Below are 25,259 nucleotides of genomic sequence, written 5' to 3' on the forward strand. Positions count from 1 at the left end.
CTCCCCACCCCCCCACCCCCCCACCCCCACCCGCGCGCCTCCCGCCCATTTCTCCTCCCTCCGCCTCCGCGGCGGCGCTCTCCGGCCACGTGACTCGGCTCGGAGGACCCGGCACCATGGAGACCGCCGACGGTTCTCCTAGAAGGGCCCCGCCCCCACCGGAAGGCGAGGCGGGGACGCCTCTCAGGGAGGCGCGGGCGTCCCTAAGAGGCCTACACTCTCTCCGCGGAAGGCGGGCGTCTCTATGGTTGGTTCCGGGGGTTCGCCGCCATTTTGTACAGGGTTAGGGTTAGGGTTAGGGTTAGGTTAGGTTAGGGACCCCTCCCCGCCCCGCCCCCTCCCCCAGCGCAGGGCCGGGCGGGCACGGCTCCGAGGCGGGGTTTGGAGGAGCCGCGGGGGGCCGAGCGTGGAGCGGACCCGAGCGGACGGAGGTGGCCGAGGGAGTGGCTCTCGGTGTGTACGCAGGGACACCCGCGGGCCGGCGGTGCGGACGGGCCTGCCGACGGGCACGTGGGGCGGCGGCGGGCGGCGGCGGGCGGCGCGGCTGGGCGGGCGGGCCTGGCGCGGCGGGCGGGCGGGCGTTCCCAGCCACCTGGAGACGGTGGTGCGCCAGGCAGGGACGCGGTCGGTGCTTCTTCGGTGGCTCCGCGTCGTTCGACGCGCGCTTGCTTGCCTTGCCCCCTGCCACCGCCCGAGCTGGCGGGCTCAAGTGGGTACAGCCCCTCCCGCCAGCTCTCGGACACGGGTCACAGCGAGCACGCGTGTACAGAAGCTCCAGGAAGAGGGGCTGGGATCACCTCTCTTGCATCGGAGCAGGGAGCGCTCCTCATTAGGAGACGGTCCTTCTAAGGTGCATGCACAGGGACCGACAGGTGGAGGCGACTTCTGGAGCTGCCCTGTCTAGTCGCCGCTTAATCACTAGCGATGGTTTGTTTAGTTTTTAAAGGTTTTATTTAGGGCAGCCCGGGTGGCTCGGGTTTAGCGCCCGCCTTCGGCCCAGGGCGTGATCCTGGAGACCCGGGATCGAATCCCACGTCGGGCTCCCGTGCATGGAGCCTGCTTCTCCCTCCGCCCGTGTCTCTGCCTCTCTGTCTCTCATGAATTAAAAAAATCTTTTAAAAATAAATAAAGTCTTTAAAAAATAATAATAAAATTTAAAAAATAGAAATAAAAGATTAACAAATAAATTTTTCTTAAAAAAGTAAAGATTTTATTTATGAGAGACACACAGGGAGGCAGAGGGAGAAGCAGGCTCCATGCAGGGAGCCCGACGTGGGACTCGATTCCAGGGTCTCCAGGATCCGGCCCTGGGCTGAAGGCGGCGCTAAACCGCTGAGCCACCCAGGCTGGCTTACTAGCGGGTATTTAAAATACAAAATTTCAGGGAATCCCTGGGTGGCTCAGTGGTTTAGCCCTTACCTTCAGCCCAGGACATGACCCTGGAGTACCGGGATCGAGTCCCGTGTCGGGCTCCCCTTATGGAGCCTGCTTCTCCCTCTGCCTGCGTGTCTGCCTCTGTCTGTGTCTCTCATGAATAAATGAATGAAATCTTTAAAAAAAAAATTACAAAATTTCAGGGGTGTCTGGGTAGCTGAGTCGGTTAAGCCTCTGCCTTCAGTTTAGGCCATGATTCCAAGGTCATGAGACGGAGTCCAGCCCCTGACCCCTGCTAAGCGGGGAACCTGCTTCTCCCTCTCCCTTGGCCAATCCCACCCCCCCCGCCCCGCCCCCGCTGGTGCTCGCTCAGGCTCTAGCTCTCAAAAAATAAAAAATAAATAAAAAAAAAATAAAAGAAATCTAAGATTTCCAGCGCTTCATTTGCACCAGCCTCATTTCAAACCCTCAATGGCCACGTGTAGCTAAAGGGCTACCTTATTGGGCCTCACAGATGATAGCAGCACGTTGCCAATATCACAGAGTTGTATTCCACCACCGGATCGGGATCACGGGTCGGGGAGGAAATCGCCCGTGTTGGTAATCCGAGCCTTTTTAAGCGCTGCTAGGTCATGGTTAATCACGTTAGTCCTCTAGACACAGATAATACTAATGCATTACTCCACATCAATGTTTTTATTAGCCTAAGCCCCACCAACAAATAATAATTGAATGCCTACAGCATGTAAGGCTTTTGTTGAGGGGATGGAGGGAGTGAAAACAATAGTTAACAATTATCAAGCAATTAAGATGCAGGCAGCTTTAACATGCATTCTCTCCCAATGTTTCTGCAAATTTATGAGGTTGGTGCTCGTATCATTTGTAGTTGACAGATATGAGAGCAATGAGGTTTATGCTACTGATGACACAAACTAAGTCGGAGATCTGAACCATTAACCATATTGCTTCTTTTTATGGGGGGGGGGATGGAATAAAACAGTCTTTGTCTTCAGACACCTTAGAATCTGATATGGGAAAGACATGCTCTAATAAACTATGTGAGAATGTTGTTAAGTGTCAGGGGATTCTGACCATAAGCTAATTAATAAAATCAAGGAAGAAAAAAAGAGCCTTCAGTTGTTTTTTTGTTGTCGGAGAAGGAAGAGAGCAGAAGGTAAAGCTTTAAGGACAGATAAAAAGGAAAAAAAAAGGACAGATAAAAGTTGGATTTACGATAATGGAAGTAGATGAGGGCATAATGCATACCAGGCAACAGGGAATCAATGAAATAAGGCAAAGCGTGAGGATTATTTTAGTCCCCCAAAGGTGCAAGTAAACCAAACTTACCTTATTTTATCTGTTTTATGAGCAGACGTTCATGCTGCAGCAATAACTTGAACTTTAAGGACAAGTTTGCTAATGGAACCAAAATCAGACAAATTTAATTTTATAGGTGTGATTTTTGTTGAGTATGGATTTATATAACTAATGATATAAAATAAGCAATTCGGGGCAGCCCTGCTGGTGCAGCGGTTTAGCACCGCCTGCAGCCCGGGATGTGATCCTGGAGACCCAGATCGAGTCTCCCATTGGGCTCCCTGCATGGAGCCTGCTTCTCCCTCTGCCTGTGTTTCTGCCGCTCTCTCTTTCTCTCTCTGTGTCTCTATAAATAAATAAATAGAATCTTTAAAAAAAATAAGCAATTCATAAAAACAGGTAATTTTTTTAAATGAATAATATTTTTATATAGCTAAACCAATGTAAAAAATTTTCTTCCTGGCTTTGTTCATTTGCCAGGGTTTGTAAATCAGCATCTTTGTTGATGGTTTCCTTGGTGCCATGACTTCTTTCATCTTTACTGTCATGCTTACATTTAGGCTAAGGTTCCTATGAGGAGAGTGGGTATCAGAGCACAGTGTCTTCTTGCTGAAGAGTCCTTTCCAGTTGGAGTTCTCTGTACCCCTTGTGGTTCAAGACTCGTTTTGCCACCACCACTGCCAGCAGGGGGAGACCTGCTCCCTTAAATGCTACACTTAAGGTTTTGCAAATTGGCTTCTTTTCCTTTCTCTGGCCCTGGAGTGCTGCAGCATGGAGTCAGAAGCTGCACTTCCACCCAGCCTACTTTATTAAGCTTTTGACTCCCTTGTCCATATGAAGATTTGCATTTCAGCCCTGCACAAGGATGCCAGGAAGAGTCAACCTTGTGTTGAGTTTCATTTGAAGATATTTTCAAGTATACAATATGGTCTATAATTTAAAACACTTGTAATTAATTGTCTAATACTTATTTTAATATGTAAAGTTGAATTTAAAGTTAAAATTAGCTTAGAACTATTTTAAAATAATTGAAATAGTGAATAGAGTGAAAGTATTCAAAAGATGAAGTTTCAAATCCCTGCTTCTATCAATATCATTTTATAAAATAAGGGCATTTTGGCCAGCCCAGGTGGCTCAGTGTTTTTTTTGTTTTTGTTTTTTTGTTTTTTTTTTTTTTTGTCTGTGCACAAAAATGATACATTTATTGAAAGAGGCTCAGTGGTTTAGCGCCGCCTTGAGCCCAGGGTGTGATCCTGGAAACCCAGATCAAGTCCCACGTCAGGCTTCTGCATGGAGCCTGCTTCTCTCTCTGTCTGTGTCTCTGCCTCTCTCTCTCTCTCTCATGAATAAATAAATCTTAAAAAAAAAAATAAGGGCATTTTAACATCTTTCCCCCACATATACCCAGGAAAGAAGATAGGCCATAATCTCATGATTTAAATATGAAATAATTTCTACTTCATGAAAAATTCATTGCATGGTTCTTATTTTTCCAGTTTTGTTGAGGACCAGTGAAAACATCACCTTAAGGCATCAGTTCTTGGACCAGCACCTGAGAACCATCTTGTATTTTCCCAAACCTTAGTCTGGCCATCTGTCAAATAGCTATCCTCTAGACTGAATCTAGCATTAGACTCACAGTGTTTTAAGAGGATTTGCTGGGATGATAGGTATGTGTGTACTCTGGAGTCCCAGAGCCGTGAGTTGGTGAGAGAAGAGGACAGGGGCCCTAGCCTGTGCATGGGCAGAGGGTTCTACAGGTCCCAGGCTGGCAGGGGCAGAGGTGGGTGACAGTGGGATTCATGCTTCTTTTTTTCTTAGCAGTCAGGTGACTAGGCCCCCATCAGCCAGCTTGGTTTGGGGCTCATATTCTTAGGGGCTGTCTGGAAAAGCAGGGAAGACAATAACATTTAAGTCACAATCAGGACGTTAATATACAGGCACAGGTTTGATTTCAGGGGCAATGGAAGCCCCACCACCAAATAGCTCTCTGTCTTCTTGCCTGTACCTGAAATTCCTTTAAGTAAAATTGCTTGACTTGAAAATACTCTAGAACCTAAGACAAATTTTTTTCATGACCACTAACAGAGTGCTTACTATTTGTTAGTCGCTGTCTTAAATATCTTGCCCAGATTTACTAATTTAATCCTCACAGAGTCCCAGGGGATGGTTGAGGTATCATTTTTTTTTATTTTTTTTTAAAGATTTTAAATTTATTTATTCATGAGAGATGCAGAGAAGGAAGCAGAGACACAGGCAGAGGGAGAAGCAGGCTCTATGCACCGGGAGCCAAACGTGGGATTCGATCCTGGGTCTCCAGGTTCGTGCCCTGGGCCAAAGGCAGGCGCCAAACCGCTGTGCCACCCAGGGATCCCGGTTGAGGTATCATTATTCTCATTTTACAGAGTAAACTAACATAAAAACACCATGTTATTTGCCAGGGTCCCTGGTAGTAAGTAGTGAAACCAGACTTTGAGTTCCATAGGCCATGCTTTTAGCCATCCTGCTAGACTGCTTCCATGTTCAAGTGGAAGTGGTACCACCACACCCTTTCCTACTGTGCTGAAGGGGAGGCCAGTGGGGAGCCAGAAGGCACTAGGTACAAGCACTTGTGTGGGAAAGGATGCCAGGAATGGAGACCGGATGCCACAAATGTAAACTTTGCAGAAAACCCCTCCATCTTGTTGTCTACTCCACCCATGATAGAGATATTTTTTGTGGGGTGGGGATGGGAGGTAGTGCTGATTTCAAGCCACTTACCTTTCCAAACGATGTGACAGCTGCCTTTTACCTGTTAGATCTACCTTGAATCTTATCAGTGGAAATTTTTTTAAGTGTCCTCTCCCCCCACTGAATATGAAGTTTTTGACATGTACTCATAACGTCTCCTTCACTCAATGGCCCAGAAAGCTGTTCAATTTCCCCTTTGGGTGGAACCATTTGATTCTACCATTTGACAGGTTCTCTGGGGCCACATCTCCTATCTTGCCTTATGGGCTGCCCTCCCTTCTGTAAATAGCCATTGGATCCCAGCTATGTTCCCCACCATGGGGACCCCCAGCAGAAAGCCAGAGGGGGCTGGGGCTCTTCAGTGGAACCTATTTCAGTAATAGGAAGCTAGCTACAAAGCCCAAGATCAGGAGCAGCCTCTACACAAGACACTGATTATTCCTCAGATGAAACACTTGCTGTCTCTGGCGACTCCATCTAGACTGGTTCGTGTTGCAACTTCTTGGGTACCTATCTGTCTTCCCCACTGGAATCCAAGCACCTTCAGGGCAGGGATTACATCGAATGTTTTTCTTCCACAAAGCAAAAAACATCACATAGTAAATATTCAACCAAGGTGTCGTCAATGGGACCCCTGCTTCCTGAAAATTTAACAGTGTACTCACACATCAGTGTCGAGGCTCTAGAAAAGGAGAACTGCACCAGCCAGGCGAGTTGAGTCACTTATGTGGCCACTGGTGCAAGAACAGACTGGAGAGCTTTTCTGTTGTCAGTTCCCAGACTCACCCTCTGCTCTGTCCCACCTCCAAGCCTCTGGCACACAACTATATGTATCACTGGGGCTTGTTAAAAGGTGGAGTGAAGGTCGCTGCTGACAGGTTTTGCTCCACACTTAGTAATTCTGGCAAAGAATCTGTTGTTCCTACTAAACCCCCACCCCACCCCAGTCATTGGAGGTCTCTCCTGTTCTGGGCATTTGCTCAACAATGCCCTTGAATCCTCCTCCCTGACATTTGATTGGGCTCTATTGGAATAGCTGGCTTTGTTTGGAATTCCATGAAGAAACTCATAAAACCCAGCAGTCAGTGGAGATGACCGATGTAGTGGCTCTATTTTGCAGTCAGAGACAAGCCCAGAACTTCACACACCAGCACTCCTCTTTCCAGCACCAGATAGGCAGAGCTGGTGCTTTTGACAGGCTTTGCTCCACACGGTTGGCCAGCTGGGCAACATCAAAACATGTTGGATAAATGGGCACCAGATGTTGGGTTGAAGCCTTACCCAACTGTTCATCGAAACTACCTGGTTGATTTTATCTCAATTCAGAATCTGCTGTGCTCTCTCTCCAACTGATGGCCTGATTCCAGAGTCCAAAATCTCAAAATTCAGTCTCAAACAGGAGACCGAAAAACAAGCAATTTCTGAAGAAGTTTCAAATATATTTGTGGGAATAGGGAGTGGGCAAGTATTCTTTTTTTTTTTTTCTAATCCGGGAGATGGTCCTTTTAAAACTCCACATGAGGAAGATGAGTACTCTTAGCCTTCTAAATCTGAAGTGGCATTTAAATTTGATTTCCATTTTTCTTAATGTTAGAGAAGCTTTGAGACGTTCCTTATTCATCCTCCAGCGCTTTGTCGGGTTTTCAGCGTATTTCAAAGACAATGCTGTCAATACCTACAGTGGAGTGAAGTCTTTAAGAGGCAACTCATTTGCCTAAAAGGTCTGGGAAGTCCCGTCCAGACAAAGAAATTAGTAAGAGCATTTTCTTCAGGTATAAAAAAGGTGCAGTTTATTCACTCAGAACTTTGGTTTCTTTGAGATGTTGAGTGTCCCTTTTAAGATGTAAAAAGGATGCTTTTATCTGATAAAATCTCATCCCAGCTGGAGTCACGGGACGCGCTGTTCTGGAGCCCTTCTGGGATTGACAGCCGTCTGTATGCAGAACTACAGTGCTTTTGGTCTCCTGCTTTCTGGACAGGGATAACAGGATAACCCACAGGATTTACCCACAGGGTAAATCCAAGAAAATTCACCAGAATGACTTGTGCTAATAGTTTCACAAAATTCTCCCTCCAGCATTTTCTGACAGGGCATGGGGATTTTCTTGTGTCATCACACTTCAGGAGTGACTGTGTCATCCAGATGCAGGTGTTCTTGGCTGTCCTTTACCTGTTGTCTTCTCATGTCACATATAGCCAAGAAAGCAGATGACAGGTTCATCTCTATTACACAGGGAATTACCAAGTGGTTGCCTAGCAACTCGGCACCATCTACACGGTCTCTGTTGTGGAATGTAGAGTGGTTGGCTTTCAAGAATGACTCTATTTGCATATTTCTTTTGGGCCTCAAGAAAAACCCGTATGTTTTCCTAGATGTAAGGCTATTAGAATGGCCTTTTTGTATTGCTTTACCCTGGTATTCATTTTATAGTAGTAGCCCATTATCGTAAAAAAAATGACAGTTATCTGATCAAATCATGAATACAGCAATTGCTTCAATTAAATTCAATTCAGGAAGCATCTTCTGGGTGTTAGATACCATACTAGATACTGTAAAGAGTTATAAGGAAGAACAAGTTCCCTGTCTCAGGGAGCTTCTGTGTGTCGTAGATGTGTATAAATCATTTGTTTACACGTGTGAAACAGACAGCTGTGATGTGTGTGGAAAATGAAGGTATTTTTATTTGGAAGAGTTCCTTTGTGTTTGATCAAAGGATTTTTCACTTTTACTTAGATCCCTTCCTTTATAGCTTATAGCCACAATCAGTTCAAAAAGCTGCAGTCAGTTCAAAATCACTTTTAAGACATCCTCTTATTGGAATCTCAGCAATTAGCAGCTCTTACACAGCTCATGTTGGAGTCTGACACTGCCAGCGTTATCGGGTGGGGTGATGCTGCCCTGCGTCTATACTGCAGGCTTCCTGCATAATTGCTGCCAAGGTGTTTACAGCCTCCTCACCTCTATTCTGCACATTCCAGTTGAAACGAAGCCCCTGGCCTTTCTTTGTCTACTTTGCAGCAGTGCCATCACCTCCTTCCCCTTAAGGAGGGACTTCAGAATGTTCCAGATCTTGAGCTAGGGAATCTTCCAATCACCTGAGCGAAGTTCTTTCCCCATGGGGAGACGGTTGCTAGACAGAACCTGGAGTTTGACTATCCCCTGTCTCTGGAGGTGATTCGTTTGGTGAACTGGTTTCCCATTTTCCTCAGGAGGGGTCCAAGGGCATGGTGTGAAGTACCTGCTCCTGACAGCCTTGGCTCAGAATCCTGTGCATGCTCATTACCTACCCTCCTGAGTGGACTATATCTGGAATCCACAAAGAAAGAGGAAGCTTTTGAGGACAATTGTAGCGTGGCACCAGAGTTCAGCTCCAGCACATTCTATTAGCGCACTTTCAGTTGCTCTGCTCACCCTCCCTGATCCCAGTGCAGGACCTGCATCTTGCTCATTGTCTCCACCATCTCATTGCCTTGGATCCTTTGCCGTTCTCAAGAAATCGTTCAGACTTCTTGGGTTCACATGGAGCTCCTGACCTTTGCTTCCAGACCCCATGTTGGGCAGATGAAAAAGGCCAGAAGGGAGAGGAGGACTGGACAAAGCAGACACAGCATTGATGTTTGCCTCATGCTTCTTTATTCCATCCTCACGCCTTCTCCCTAGAACCTCCTGCCCTTTCCACAGATGAAGCTCCAGAAGTGCCCATCACACTACTGAGGACTAACATATTCTCATCCCAAGGCAGCTTTTCACTTAAGATCAAGCCAGCCAACATTGACTATGAGCTATGTGTCTCCTAAGGGTCAGGGATACAGTAAAGAATAACACAGTTTCTACCCCTGAGCTGGTCACAGATGGGTTCTGTTAGGTGATATAATGAGGACTGGGAACACAAAAGAGCAGTGAATTCAGGTAGCGGGCGGGAGTTCAGGAAAAGATGTGCAGAGAGCCAGTAAACTAGACCTGGAAGGCTGGCAGATAAGGGAGGTCTCTCTATCTGCCTTTGGGAATGGGCCAAGAGTAGAGCGTCTGTTCCCTTTAATGTTAGGAAATCCTTTCCCTTGCAGTTTACCTTGTATTCCCTCTCATTCCGATGTCAGGTGAAATAGCAAAAATCTTTGCCTAATAACCTAATTACTCAGAAGCCTCTAGCACATCATATCTGGTGCTGTACCCTAACATAGGAAAAAACTCCTCCCACCCCAAACCCTGCAGCTGGACTTCTCCAGCCACTACCTTAGAAAGAGTTTTTGAGTGGTGTCGCCCTACTAGGGCTCTGCCTGGAAGGTGGAGGGAGACCAGGCAATCAGCTACTGGGGACTCTGCCCCAGATAACCGCACTTGGAAGAGTCTATACTAGAAGCATGTTTCGTGGCATCTTTACTAAAGACAGATTTTTTTAATGTTTTATTTATTTATTTATTTATTTATTTATTTATTTATTTATTTGAGAGAGAGGAGAGAGAGAGAGAGAGAGAGAGGCAGAGACACAGGCAGAGGGAGAAGCAGGCTCCATGCAGGGAGCCTGACATGGGACTCGATCCTGGGTCTCCAGGATCACACCCCAGGCTGCAGGTGGTACTAAACCGCTGTGCCACCAGAGCTGCCCTAAAGACAGAATTTTTGAAGTTAAGTGACTCATACACAAATAAAGTCCAGTGTTTCACAGCATCCTGCTCCCAGATGTCACCAGTCTAGGGGCTGTCATATTGACATCCAGACCTAAATTGTATTAGTTCTGAGCCTTTTTGAAGGCCTATAGGGCTTTCTTCTGGTTCCCTCCCCTGCTAACTCCTCCTCAGTGATTTGAGCATGCCCCTGAGGGATCTGGTTCATAGCAGATGCACAATGCTCTCCAGTTACAACCTCCCCATTGGTGGTCTACCTCTCACATCCCCTTAAAAAGAGGTACCTCATCAGCATATGTGTCCTCTATGAGAACAGTATTCTTATAATGGTCACTCCTTGGGGTGCCTGGGTGGCTCAGTTGGTTAAGCAGCCAACTCTTAATTTTGGCTCAGGTCATGATCTTAGGGTGGTGAGATAGAGCCTCTCATAGGACTCTCCACTCAGTGGGAGTTGGAGCCTACTTGAGATTCTCTCCGTCTCCCTCTGCCCCTCCCTCTGCTTATGTGCTCTTTCTCTCTAAAATAAATAAATAAATCTTTTTAAAAAAAGTATTGGTCACTCTGTTCTGCTGGGCACCACATTCTTTCCTGGGGCAGGTTGGCTGTACTTTGTTACCTATGTCCCAGAGCAAAACTGTTTATACCTTCAGTTGCTCGAAGTCTTACATGATTATTCCTCTCTCACCCAACTTCACCCCTCACTGGGGCTGAAAATGAGTCTCTCAGGCCGAGATGGGGGCTGAGGATATGATAGTTCTTCCCTTTGTCTTTCTCTACAGGGAGCTCTTCACCCAAACAAAGCAATTCCCACAAAACAAAACAAAACTCGAAACCTTCCTACTTCAATAAAAAATAACAAAAGCGTGTCAATTGATTGCAAACAGATACTAATACTTGGGTTGTGGGCTGTTGGTGGTATTCTGTGAACTCCATCCCATAATTCATAAAACTCAGGAGTATTGGTTTCTTATATGACTTGAAAATGAGATCAAGACTACTCACCCACTTCTTAAAGGCACCTCTTACTTCCCTAAGGGATACAACGCATGAAAAGCTCCTATCTCATGGGCAATCTGTGAGAATGCCATTTTAAGAGAAATTAGCAATGGTTGCAGTTCAAAGTTAACATCGTTTGGTCAGATGGGGTTCTTGCTGTATAAGAATTTTCTCTGTAGACTCTGAGAAACATCCATACCATCACCCTCCACTTCCATTTGCCCCCAGAATGAATGCAAAACTGTAGTGGACCCTTGAACAACACGGGTTTGGACTGTGTGAATCCATTTACATATTTACTTCTTTTTTTTTTTAAGATTTTATTTTCTAAAGTAATTTCTAAACCCAACATGGGGCTCAAACTTACAACCCAGAGATCCAAAGTCCCATGTTCTATGGACTAAGCCAGCCAGGTGCCCCTGCTTGAGTCCATTTATGCAGAGATTTCTTTTGATAAATACAGTACTGTAAATGTATTTTCTCTTCCTTACAATTCTCCTAGTAATATTTTCTTTTCTCTAGCTTACTTTATTGTAAGAATACAGTATACAATACATACAATATATAAAATATGTGTGAATCAACAGCTTATGTTATTGGTAAAGCTCCCAGTGAATAGTAATGCTATTCCGAGTTACATTTTGAGGGAGTCAAAAGTTATACTCAGATCTTTGTCCAGGAGTCAGCACCCCTAATCCCCTCATCATTCAAGGATCAAACGTATGTAGATCCAGATAATGTAAAAAACAGAAATAGAAATGCGATAATTAAAATCTTTAAAAAAGTAAAGTATCTGTTATTCTCTACAGGGAAAGCTGGAAGAAATCACAGCAGCTCAGGCACAAAACTGATGGAGTTTTTCCTGGGAGCGGTTCTGTGCCCACACATCATGCCACCCTGTGTCTCCAGCACAAATATGAGGCCTGGGACTGACAGGCCCATCCTGATGTACTACCTTGTCTTAAGTTATAGTGGAGGGATGCCTGGGTAGCTCAGTTGGTTAAGTGTCTGCCTTCGGTCCAGGTCATGGTCCCAGGGTCCTAAGATCAAGCCCCACATTAGGATCCCTGCTCAGCAGGGTGTCTCTTCTCCCTCTCCCTCATATATATATCTCAAATAAATAAAGTATTTTTTTAAGTTACAGTGAAAAATTCAGTCTAATGAGGCCAGTCCTAGACCCAGAGAGAATGGGAATGATGGTGGCTAGATGAATGTGCATGTGCTCACTGACATCTAGCCTCAGTCAAATCCCCTTTTCCACTGGAAGCTGGTTCCTCTGAACCACTGCTAATCTCAGAAATCATTGCTGTGTTTTCCCCCAACAATATCATTCTTCCTACCGAGAGCACTGGTGATGCAGCATATCTTAAAAGACTGTTTCACTATTATGTCTGGGATTTTTTCCAAGCCATGGACACTTTCTTCAAGTCTGATGCTGGCACTTTTTTGATCTTACCAGAAGGATCCTTCGTATGTGGGGAGTGACAAACAACAGTACTGCTGAAATCAGGAAAAGCAGAGCTCCTACTCCTGCCTGCAACCCACTCGCCATTGGCACAAAAATATATTATGACAACAAAAGGCATGCTATATTGTGTCATATCCTTGGAAAGTCCAGTGGGTGTCACTAAATGGTCATGACTTTGGCATTAACAATGTTTTGTAGCATGAATGGCCTCTGCCAAAGACCCAACCCCAGCAGCAAAGACTATTCTCACTCTGAGCATCCCTCAACCATCTCCCAAATTTTGGGCTGGATCCATCTAAGTGGGGGAGCTTTGAAGCTCTCTGTACTGGATGATGATTGGAATTACAGTAGCAGATGGATTGGCTTTCTTTTATTATTTTTTTAAAGATTGGCCTTAAATTGACTTTGATATAAAGGGTCTGTTGACATGCTGCCATTCCCCACTTAGAACCTTGTCCCTTTTGCTGTTTCTGTATATTTATCCTGCACATCTTGTGGACTGTTGCTCATCCATTCATAGCTACCTTGCTGTCCCACTGTCTCATGGTCTCTTGGCAGCCCCTAAGCTGAGGCTCTTGGCCTTATGGGGGGAAGGGGTATTACTACCCATGTTCTGTTGGCGGCTAGCTATACTGTAGCCCTCCTCCATCATACCCCTCCCCTCCCAGGCTTCTGTCATCTTCTACATCCCTGATGCCCAAGCCATCCATTGGCCCTACCCCACTGGATGATGTGGACCAAGGGCCTCCGACCTGAAGCACCCAGGGCACTGCAGGGTCAGGGGAGGGGCGCTGTGGCTGGCAAGGATGCTCCCCTACTGTGTCTACATGTGCACAGGCATGGCTGGCAGAGTGCTCTCTGGGACTGGGGCAAGGGTGGGTGTCTGTGGGCACTTGACCTGTGTGCTGTTGCCTTGGAAAACAGGAGTCCTTAGCAATGGGTCCTGCCCAAAGTCTAGAAAACAAGTCAATAAGTAATTTTACATCTTCTTCAAATGATGAAAGAAACTGACTATAGGGCAGCCTGGGGAGCTCAGCGGTTTAGCACCGCCTTCGGCCTGGGGCATGATCCTGGAATCCTGGGATCCAGTCCCACATCGGGCTCCCTACATGGAGCCTGCTTCTCCCTCTGCCTGTGTCTCTATCTCTCTGTCTCTCCGTTTCTCATGAGTAAATAAATAAAATCTTAAAAAAAGAAAAAGAAAGAAAGAAAGGAAGGAAGGAAGAAACTGAGTATAGAAACTGGCTTTTATGGTCTAAGTTTATTCTAAGTGCAAAACTAAATATTCTGGGATACCTGGGTGGCGCAGCGGTTTGGCGCCTGCCTTTGGCCCAGGGCGCGATCCTGGAGACCCGGGATCGAGTCCCACGTCAGGCTCCCAGTGTATGGAGCCTGCTTCTCCCTCTGCCTATGTCTCTGCCTCTCTCTCTCTCTGTGTAACTATCATAAAAAAAACAAAAACAAACAAACAAAAAAAAACTAAATATTCTGTTACCACTGTTACTTGTTTAAAATCCCTCTTTTGGGGTGCCTGCGTGGCTCAGTTGGTTAGGGTGTCTGCCTTCAGCTCAGGTCATGATTCCAAGGACCCATGCTGGGCTTCCTGCTCAGCAGGGAGTCTGCTTCTCCCTCTCCCCCTGCCCCTCCTCCCTCTGCCCCGCTCATGCTATCTCTTTCTCTCTCAAATAAATAAATAAATAAATAAATAAATAAATAAATAAAATCTTTAAAAAAAAATCCCTCTTGGGATCCCTGGGTAGCTCAGAGGTTTAGCACCTGCCTTTGGCCCAGGGCATGATCCTGGAGACCCGGGATCAAATTCCGCATCGGGCTCCCTGCATGGAGCCTGCTTCTCCCTCTGCCTGTGTCTCTGCTTCTCTCTCACTCTGTGTCTCTCATGAATAAATAAACAAAATCTTTTTTTTAAAGATTTATTTCTTTATGATAGACAGAGAGAGAGAGGCAGAGACACAGGAGGAGGGAGAAGCAGGCCTATGCTGGGAGCCTGACGTGGGATTCAATCCCGGGACTCCAGGATCGCACCCTGAGCCAAAGGCAGACGCTAAACCTCTGAGCCACCCAGGGATCCCCAAATAAATAAAATCTTAAAAAAAAAATCCCTCTTGATTCAACATTAGCTTTGGCCAATGAGGTGTCTGGGGCTGGAAGTACATGAGATCTCTATCAAATGAACGCAGAATGTGACTTCTACCCAATATGCAATTTCCAGAAAGGAGAGGAAAGCCTCAATAAGCATAAAGCAATCAACAGTCAGTGACAAAAGCAGGTCAAGGCTGAAGCAGAGCATTGGCACAAGTGTTCTTAAAAGATACGATTAGGTGCCCAATGTTTAATCAACGTGATGCTGTGGCTATTTTTTTCTCATAGTGGCTGAGACGAAATTATGAAAAGATGGTTTCTGGGTCTCAACACGAAGAGATGGCGCCCGGCCACAGGGAACCTTCATGTGCATCGATCGGACAATAAACAAACACCTAAGCAGGTCTTCTCTACACCTTACTCTAAATCTTCACTGATAAATCACTATACTATATATGGACTTATGCATTTTGTAATGCATTGATTCTAAGTTAGTTTGTTATACAGACAGGAGCCCCATGCATATATCTTCCTGGGGCCTGACTTAAAGTGGTCCCTACTGAGCACTGTACAGCCAACGACATAGTGAATTTCAGAGATAGTAGAACATGAAGAAAACTTGGTTGTGTTGCTTGGTGATGGACCCTTGACCAAATCAGAGCAATAAACTGCAATGAAACTTTTGCTAGGAATGCATAAAGAAAAAACACTTGATGGGGCACCTGGGTGGCTCAGTTAGTTAAGCGTCTGCCTTCAGCTCAGGTCATGATCCCAGGGTCCTGGGATCAAGCCCCACATCAGGCTCCTTTGCTCGGTGAGGAGCCTGCTTCTCCCTCTCCCCCTCACCCTGCTCATGCTCTCTCTTTCTCTCTCCCTTGCTCACTCTCTCTCTCTCTCAAATAAATAAATGAAATCTTAAAGAAAAATACTTGGCATTTTTTCCTCCACAAGTCTCAAACCAGGAACATACAGGACTGGAACACTGGCAGCCGTCTTGCCCCTATGCTAAGGGAAGAGGAGGAAGAGCAAAGTCAAGAGATAAAACCAAATTCCAGTAATATTGTTTGAGTTCCTGGGTCAAACTAGGCCTGATCCAGCACTATGCCAAAGTCCCTGGTCTTCTCAGTTACAAGAGATGACATCTATCCCCTTGTAAGTCACTTGGAGTTGAATTTTCGGTCACTTAGTGCAACCAAGAGAGTATTGATACAATGATGTAGAGTGAGGAAAATTCTCTTGGGATCTGTGTAGCCTAGCTCTGCCCTGGATCTCCATAGCTGTCTAATTGCTGAATGGGCACTTCTTCTAACCAGTGGTTCTCAACCAGGAATGGCTTCATCCCCCAGGAATATTTGGCAATGTCTAGAAGCAGTTTTGATTGCCACAGTGAGAGGGAAGGAGGAGGGAGGGGATGCTATTGACATCTTGTGGGTGGAGGCCACATCCTAAACACCCTACAATGCACAGGGTCGCCCCCACAACAAAGGATCATCTAGCTGAAAATGTCGTCAGTGCAGTGCCGAGGTTGAGAAGTCCCACTAGCCCCATGCCGAGTTCAGACACTCTGGAATTACTCCCTAGCCCAAACACACTTGGGAAACTGAGCTCCCTGAAAGAGCTGTGTTCTCACCAGGGGAGGCCTCACCCCGAGACCCTCCAGGGCTTGCCAGCCCCAGGCAGAGTGACCGCAACTTGGTCATGATTAAGCTCTTTGGGAAACTGATCCAAGAGGCCAGCCATTGCCTGGTGGGGGTTATGAGTGCTTCTTGGCACCTGAGAGTGAGAAATGGGAGGCCTGTGACAAAGAGATTTTTTTTAAGGCCTAGCATCTTTTAAAGAGTGTTGGAGCCCTCTCTCCAACAGACTGAAAAAACAAGACTTGATTAGGTCTGAAATACCACTGTTATCCTTAGCATGATAAATGCTTTTTACTAAAATGTGAAGAACCAGGGGTCTCTACTCCCTGAATCCTCTGTGCTGGCTTTTCTAGAAGCCCTGATTGTGGAATGCCTTGGCTTCCCAGGCGCATATCCCTGCTAGCATTCCAGCCCACACCTCAGCTCAGCTGGGTCCTTTCTAAGAGCTTCCTGGTGGGTGTCTGCTCAGCAGACCAGTGCTCTGAAGACCCTGGGCTCTGCAGAAACCCAGCTCCCACCTGGTCCTGGCGCCTTCTGTCCAAGGGCTGCCCTTCTTTACAAGCCGGCCTCCCAAAAAGGGACTGAGCTACCCAACCTTGCTGCAAGGACACTGACAGTCGGGGGCTCAGAGGCAACCTTACTCTTTTTTCCCAATACTAACAAATAAGACCCTTAAAGCACTGATCAGACCACAGCTCCAACAACCCTGGGGAATTGAGTTTTTGTTTTTGTTTTTGTTTTTTAGAGGAAATGTCCCCCCTGGTGTTCAATCAGGCTTTGCCGGGGGCCCTCCCCCACTCGGTTGACTGCACAAAGCTTTCGAAAAACAGCTCTGGTTTCCAGGCGGAGCTGTATCCACCCAGGAACCTTGCCTCCACCACATGCAGCCTGCGGACCTCAGGCCTCGCCTCCCCCTCCAGGGGTGAAGTCAGGCCAAGACAGGGTGAAGAATTCAGAGGGTGTGGGTGTTTTGCTGGGGACAAGGAGTCCCTTTTTGTTTGTTGTTCTTGGTGTCATTTCCAGACAGATAGGAAGGGAAAAAGCAGTAAACATTCTTCACTTTTGGACAAAAGCTGAGATGAAATTTTTGTCAGGAACCTCCCTGTGGGACAAGGGATCTGTCGTCGGAGGTGGAGGGTGGGGAATGGAAGACCCAACTTCCCTCTAGAAAGGTTGAGTCGGGTGAAGCCAATCCCTCAGATGTGGGATGTAATCAAAATGCCCCTCGATGGTTGCCCCTCGCTGTCCACGTGAGCTGTTCAGCAAGGGAGATGTGCCCCTTCTGTTCAGGCTCAGGTAAGGTCATTTTCTGTCACAGAAAAAAATCTTTGATCCATTTAGAGATTAAAGCCTCCAGTCACAGGGGCACCTGCCTGGCTCAGTGGGGTGGTGCATGCAACTTCATCTCTGGGTTTTGAGTTTGAGTCCCATGTTGGGTATAGAGATTACTTAAAAACAAAATCTCTCTCTCTCTCTCTCTCTCTCTCTCTCTCTCTCTCTCTCTCTCTCTCTCTTTTAAAAAGAAGCATCCAGTGTAGCCTGGGTGGCTCAGGTCGTGATCCCAGGGTCCTGGGATTGAGTCCCACATCAGGCTCCCGGCTCAGTGGGGAGCCTGCTTCTCCCTCTGTCTGTGTCTCTCTGCTTCTCTGTGTCTCACATGAATAAATAAATAAAATATTTTAAAAATAAAAGTAAAAAAAGCATCCAGTCATAGATATGACACTCATCTCCCTTCAGAGAAAAAAATCTTCCTCCTCCTGCTCTAGGGTCTGTGGTTGGGCTGATGGCATTCAGGAACAGGGCTGTGGTAGGCTTTTGTCTTTTTCTCACCTGACTGCCTCCCCTTCCTTGCTGGTTGCTTCCAAGGTCTCAGTGGGAGGACTGGTGGGGGGAGAGGAAGTGAGACCAGGGGAATAGGGCAATTCTTTCATGGCAGAGTTGCCAGTGTGCTCTGGGCCCAGCAGATGGTGAAAGCTGTTTCCTGGGGCATCTCCCGGGTTCTTCAGGGGTTCCTGTCTCTGCATCTCTTTTACAGGTAAGCCACCTGCAACTCCATCTTCAGCCCCTAGGCAACTCAGCATGCCCTTCCAGCTTCTTCCTGCTAAGATCCCTTTACCGCTTTAGGAGGCATTACTGGGCTTAAAGTGACCCCGGGCTGGATCTCTGTCCCACAGCCTGCATCTCGCCCCAGGGAAGTCTTCACAGGGCCCCACTCCAACCCCAGTGCCATGCATCCCCTTGGCATGGGCCTGTGGGGGCCACAAGCCGAGGAAAATCTGGGGCCACCAGAAGCTGGAAGAGATGAGAAAGGATTCTCTCCTTTGGTGGGAGAGCTAGAGTTAGGATCCAGACTCTCCACTCTGGTCTTGGATTGTGTTTCCTGCTGAAACCTTGATCTCACACTTCTGGCTTCCAGAATTCTGAGAGAGTAGATGTATCTGTTGTGTTAAGCCTCCCTGTTTGTGATACTTTGTCATAGCAACCCTAAGAAACTAATGCAGTCGTAAGAAACATTGTCATCTCTTCCTTGCTCTCTCTCAAATGACTCATCCTGAGGGAAGCAGGCCACCATGTCATGAAGATCCTCAAGCAGACCTATGGAGAGGTCCACATGGCAAGGAACCAAGGCCTGTCAACAGCCAGCACCAACCTGCCTCCATGCGAGTGAGTAGCCTTGGAGAGCAGGTCCTACAGCCCCGGTTAGGCCTTCAGATGGCTGCAATCCTAGTTGACATTTGACTGCTACCTCCTAAGAAACATGGAATCAGAACACCCAGTTAAGCCATTCCCCAGTTCCTGGCTCACAGAAACTGTGAGATGATCAATGTTTATTATTATTATTTTAAGCTGCCAAGTATTGAAGTAATCCCTTATGCACCGATAGATAACAAATACTGATATCCATTATACTGGGGCCTTGTTATAACCTGAAACAGGAAGAGTTGCACTGTGGCGTCCTCATACATCACTTGGAATGGTTGGGGGAGGCTGGTCCGAGTGCAGTGGTGCTTACAATTAATTGGAATGGTTGGGGGCTGCAGCACCATTCTCTTTGGGGACATTTCCAGCAATGGGCTCTTCAACCATTTGTGGTTAGGTGTCCCAGTTATTCCTTTACCAATGGGCACCTTCCCTGTGCTAGACACTGTGTTAGGGGCTGGGGCTATGGGTGTGAACAGTCCTGTTCATGACCAGTCACCATGATGGCCATCCCTCTGCTGGTGGGCAGGTATGGGCAAGGAAGACTGCCCCCATTTGCAGAGGCCTGAAGAGGAGGGGGCATGGAGACACTAGGAAGAGGAGCCTTCAGCAGTAGGATCCTGTAAAGGCAGGAAGAGCACTAAGTTTGAAGGTCCACAGAGCAGTGGGAGGTAGCACTGGAACTAGCATCACGGCTCTCCACTCTTGGAGTTCTGCTTCTTGAACTGCTCACAGACTGGTTCATGGTACCAGGGTCTCTGCAGATACTTGGAGTCAGGGACTTGAATCCTGCAGGGGCACTGTTGTCTGGATCATAGTGTCTCTATGGAAAGATGGGAGCCCAAAGTCCCCAGATCTTGTGTCTGGTGTGCCAACTTGGCTAAGTCCCTCCCTTTGGGGATCCTTTGAACCATGACACATTAGCCACTTATTCTGAAAAGCCTGAAGGTGAGAAGCCTGGCCCTCCGCAGTCCTAGCCCTTCGTACTGGTATTTTCTAGAAAGGTTAGGTCAGATTTTGCCACCTACAGGAATCTTCCAGGCTGGTCCTTCCCAAGGCAACTTGTACACCTTGCAGGTAAGAATAGCCACCATTTCTGCAGCATCTACTCGGCAGCAAGTGATTTCTAATCTTCCCAGCACCCTCCAAGGCAAGGGATTATTACCCACATTTGGCAGTTCTGAAGAGTAATATTCAAGAACAAGGTCACAAAGCTAATGAGGGGCAGAGTGGGGATTCCAACCTCGACCTGTCAAACCCTAACACCCCTCATGTCCACCTGCCCTTCATTGCCCCAGAGGGTCACTCAGGGGCATTCAGTCTGAGGATTAAAGCCAGTGCCCCAGGAACTGGAATCTTCTCCAGCCTCAGGGGCTTACCAAGGAGGAGTAGACACGGAGCAGTGAGGCTGCAAAGAGTGGTAGCTAAAGAGGATGGAGTCTGAGGCCAGATTGCCCAGGTTTGCAGCCTAACTTCCCATTATGCTCCTAGCTGCTGATTCCTCATCTGAAAGATGGAGAGAAGGGCACCTAACTCCTTGGGTTGTCGGGAAGATTAGATGAGATAATACATGAAATTCATGGGAAGAGTAAATAGTCCATGATGTTTGTTTTCTATGAATAATATTATTGACATTACTGTCCCTTCATGGCCACCAGACTCTTCTATCAGGTCAATATTTGCAAAGGAACACATTTACATGAAACAGATATAAAATTGGAGGCTGATGGAAATTTGTGGCTGGAAGGTTGTTTTCTGCTTTGGGGAGGGATTCTTTCCCAGCTCTAAGACAGCTCCCTGTGCAAGGTGATGAGTGTGATTAATTGCAATCAGCTCCTCTCCACATAATGAGGAAAGTTGGATGTCACCCTGTGGCTTCCGTCCAGGTGGGTGCAGTTACCCATTGGGTCCACAGGATGTCGCTAACAATCATGCTTCTGCTCCCCGCCGCCAAACCAAGATGCTCAGGGCCTGGAACTCAGGAGCAGACTCCCAGTCGGGGAAGAGACATTACCAAGGGCTGAGCAGTCTTCAGCAAGACCCTTTGAAACCGTTCTTGACACCACAACACGGTGTGAATAGAAGGGAGGTAAGTGGTGGCCAGGAGTGACCTCGCCTTGGGGGGACCCAGGTAATGAGGTACAGAGCTAGAAGAGTACCAGGGTCTCCTCCTGCCTCCCAATTAGGTATGCCAACCCTACATTTGTCCAGTGTGTGTAAAAGGCTCAGTTGGGAACAAGAGCCTGGTTTCTGGGTCCCTAGCGATGGCCACCTCAGGGAATGTGATTTGAAGGTGGGGGTTCAGCTGTAAAAAAAATGAAGATGAGGGTTCAGGGAGCCGTGGGAGGGCCTCTGCTCCTTTCCCTTAGACTGCCTACTGATTTCTGCTCTTTTAATGGCAGGAACAATAGAATTAGCAATTCATCCTCAAACTAGGGTGCTCACAAAGCCAGCCCCTCAGAAAAATGCTTGCTCCCAGGCCCTGCTCCTGAACAGAGGGTTCTTGGGGAGCCTGGGCAAGTGTCTAACTCTGGTGAGAAGAGGCTGCCAGACAGCATGAATTTCTCCACCTAGAACCATTCTTAGGAGCCCTCTCTGATTGGAAGGGAAGCACCAGAGATGCAAGAAGCCATGGTCCAGGTGTCTCACTTGCACAAAGGGAAGGCTGTTCTGAGGGGACGAGAGCATGTTTGTGGAGGGTCCACTGTGTGTACACAGTAGATGCCTGGGAAGCTCTGTTCCCATCTCCTTCCGCGCTTCCTCGGAGCCTTCTAGAAGGGGCCAGCCTAGCCCCATCCCAAGACACTAGTCTTTCTTTTCTGATAATAAATGTTTGGGAGTTCTGTGATTTCTTTCCCCTCTCTCTCCATTTTGGCAGAATCACCTCTCAGCAGAGGAGCTACTTGCCCTGAGGCTCCAATCCACATGACCTGGAGGGCCTGGCCTCAGGGAAGTCGGCCTGGGCCCGAAAAGCAAACAATGCAGTACAAAGTGGAGCATTTCCTCCTCCATGAAAGGGCAGCAGGAGAGGGAGAGGGCCTTCTCCTCCCGGCACTGTGCTTTTGACTAAGGCAGTTAGCGGAGGAGTTTAGGGAGGGGAACAGCCTTCACACCTCCCATCTGTGGACCTGGAGCAGGGAGGATGACCCCCACCCCTACTGAGAGGTGGAATCCCTGGAGGAGAAGGGAATGCCCAGGACTTGGAAGTGTGGGGTTTTTTGGAGAGCTATTGGAGGTAGGGACAGGGACCCAGAGACGTACAACCAGCCTGGGATTGATTTGTTTTTATTGCTTTTTAAAAATCATGTGAATGATCTATGTTCATTGAAAAAAAATTAGAAAACACAGATAAGCCAAGAGGAGACAACGAAAGTCATTTGTTAACGTCTTGGCAAATATCCCTTTTCTATGCTTAGATACATAGAGAATATTTTTGTTTGGTCAATGACGTGTTTTCTTACTAAAAAAAAAAAGTGTTTTCCTACTGTACATTGCTTAAAAACCTGCCTTGTGGAGTGCCTGGCTGGTTCAGTTGGTCGAATTCTTGATCTTGGGGTTGTGAGTGCAAGCTCCACATTGGGCAGAGAGATTACTTAAAAAAAGAAAAAAGAGGGATCCCTGGGTGGCGCAGCGGTTTGGCGCCTGCCTTTGGCCCAGGGCGCGATCCTGGAGACCCCGGATCAAATCCCACGTCGGGCTCCCGGTGCATGGAGCCTGCTTCTCCCTCTGTCTGTGTCTCTGCTTCTCTCTCTCTCATTCTATGTGACTATCATAAATAAATAAAAATTAAAAAAAAAAAAAAGAATAAAGAAAGAAACCCTGGAGTGCCTGGGTGGCTCAGTTGGTTAAGCATCTGCCTTCTGCTCAGGTTGTGATCCCGGGGTCCTGGGATCAAGTCCTGCATCGGGATCCCTGCTCAAGTGGGGAGCTTGCTTCTCCCTCTGCCTCTGACCCTCCCTCTGCTTGTGCTCTCTCTCTCTCTCTCTCTCTCTCACACACACACACACAGGTTAATAAAATTTTAAAAAGAAAACCTGCTTTGTTGTCTTTGTCAACAGAACAATACACTAGGACATCTTTTTGGGACCAGAAGGTAAGTGTACTTCATCTCTCGATGTTCCTGGCTCTGGGGTGGTGACTGGTGGTTGGAACTTGCCCTGGTGACTCTGCCTGTCTCTTCTCGGCAGCAAAAAGGACCCGGGCACCCGCATGGGGCTTGGGCCTGGACCTTGGCCCTTGGGCAGCTGGGACAGGCTGGAGACAGCAGGGCAGAGAGCTGTTGCAGAAAAAGGACATGCTTTCCCAACAGAATCTTGATGATCTTGACCACTCCAGCCCCTGACAGAGTAGGGCTCCCTCCCCCCGCCCTGCTCCGGACCCCCACCCCACCTCCGGGGTAGGGGTTGGGGCAGGAAATGAACAAGGACAAAGCTGCACAGAAGGGGGGAATGCAAGTGAAGTAGGCAGGAGCCAAGTTTGCACAAGTGCTTAAGCCCACAGGCTCTGGAGTCTGACAAGGACCTGGCTTCCAATTCTGGCTTTGGCACTAACCAGCTGTGTGGCCTGGATCAAGTTATTTAACCTCTGAGCTTCCAATTCCCCAGTTGTAAATCATAGCGGTACGTACCTTACCGAGTTTTGGGTTTTTATTTTTAAGACTTTATTTATTTATTCATGAGAGACACAGAGAGAGAGGCAGAGACATAGGCAGAGGGAGAAGCAGGCTCCCCTTGGGGAGCCCAATGTAAGACTCGATCCCAGGACCCCGGGATCGCGCCCTGAGCCGAAGGCAGATGCTCAACCACTGAGCTGCCCAGGGGCCCTACCTTACCGAGTTTGTGAAAATTAAGTCAGACCTCCAGTACCCAGGCGATGGTAGCCAGAGTTATTTTTATCATCAGATAAGTGGGCCTGGAGAGCTGTGCACAGAAGATGAATGTGCATTTCCCCAAGTTCATAGCTATGGCTGAGTTTTTGGTAAGGGCCAGGCTTGGGTGCGGGTAGCTGGGATAGAGATAGGAAGTAATGGGAAGGGAGTTAGAGGGGAGCTTAGCACCATAGCCCCTTTGGAATCAGGTAAAGGCTCTGGTCACCCTTCCAGTTAAGGAAGATGTTGGATGTGTCCATACCACACCCCCCCCTTACCTACTGCTCTGGAAGAGGCCCCCTCCTCCTGGGGGTGCAGGGCAAAGGTCTCAGGCTGGATCATAAGAATGAGGAGGGACGCCTGGGTGGCTCAGTCGGTTCAGTGTCTGCCTTCAGCTCAAGTCCTGATCTCAGGGTCCTGAGACGGAGCCCTGTGGTGGGCTCCCTGCATCAGGGTGTTGCGGGGGTCGGTCTGCTTCTCCCTCACCCTCTGCCCCTCCCCCCACTTGTTTTCTCTCTCTCAAATAAATGAATAAAATCTTTAAAAAAACAAGAGGAACAAGGTAGCAGTACCTGCACCTGTTTGTGCAGGTGGGGGAGAGAGGGCTGTATTTAGCTGGAGGACCCTGGCCTGGGAAAGAGGTGGAGAGTGAGTGGTCACTGGAGGATCGCCACCTGGCCGCCAGATCCAGTGAGCAGATCCAGTGAGCCAGCTCCAGTGAGCAGATCCAGTGAGCAGAAGGGGGCGGGTACTGTGACCCAGTGGTCACCTAGGTCCACCCTCCAGGGGAGCAGGGGCCCCTCCGGCCTCCTTGCCTGCACACCAGCGGCCTAGGCCCTTCCCACACAGCTGCTAATTAGGAGCAGCTTCTCCAAGGGCAGAGGGCTGTGCTCCCAGCAGTTGGACTGGTGGTAGACGATCAAGAAAGAGAGTGTGTCTGCCTGTGTTCTTTTAACTTTTCCAGAAAGGTCACCATGGGGTCTCCATTACAAGCGGTCTTGAGCCCAGTATGATTTTCTCCTACAATTGAATCTACTCCCTGGATGGCTTCCAGTGTTCAAGCCGATGACAATCGCCTGTCTTTGCAATTGATTTCCTGGAAGCTGCTGGCCGGCCAGCAGCCACATGATGGATGTGTGCTAGGGGGACCGGTGCGGCCGGCAGGGCACAGGAGGCTGTGAGCCACCCTCCCACATCATGGCAGTGTCTGTCAAATGTAGGACGCACGCGCTCCTGCCCACCCGCTCCGCCTTGAGGTAGCAACGCCTAGAGGACAATTCACACATGTGTACCAAGAGGCATGGGCAGGGATGCTGGCTGCAGAATCGTCTGTGTGGAAAAAAAAACTGGAGACACCTTATCTGTTTATGGGGGATGGGAGGGACTGCTGCATTCTGAATGTGAAGGGCATCCTCTGGAATCATCCAGAGGCACCATGTACCAT

The 25,259-nt window shown here is 47.9% G+C and overlaps 1 long non-coding RNA gene across 1 annotated transcript; it reads left to right on the top strand.

Moving 5' to 3' along the window:
• The first annotated feature begins 337 nt into the window (after window positions 1-337).
• LOC129495861 (uncharacterized) lies at window positions 338-12,875 on the top strand. Its single transcript, XR_008661631.1, has 2 exons — window positions 338-453; window positions 11,853-12,875. It is a non-coding gene; the product is annotated as an uncharacterized LOC129495861 (long non-coding RNA).
• Window positions 12,876-25,259: the final 12,384 nt, after the last annotated feature.

The sequence above is a fragment of the Nyctereutes procyonoides genome, unplaced genomic scaffold (assembly GCF_905146905.1).
Source record: "Nyctereutes procyonoides isolate TBG_1078 unplaced genomic scaffold, NYPRO_anot_genome, whole genome shotgun sequence".
Classification (NCBI taxonomy): domain Eukaryota; kingdom Metazoa; phylum Chordata; class Mammalia; order Carnivora; family Canidae; genus Nyctereutes; species Nyctereutes procyonoides.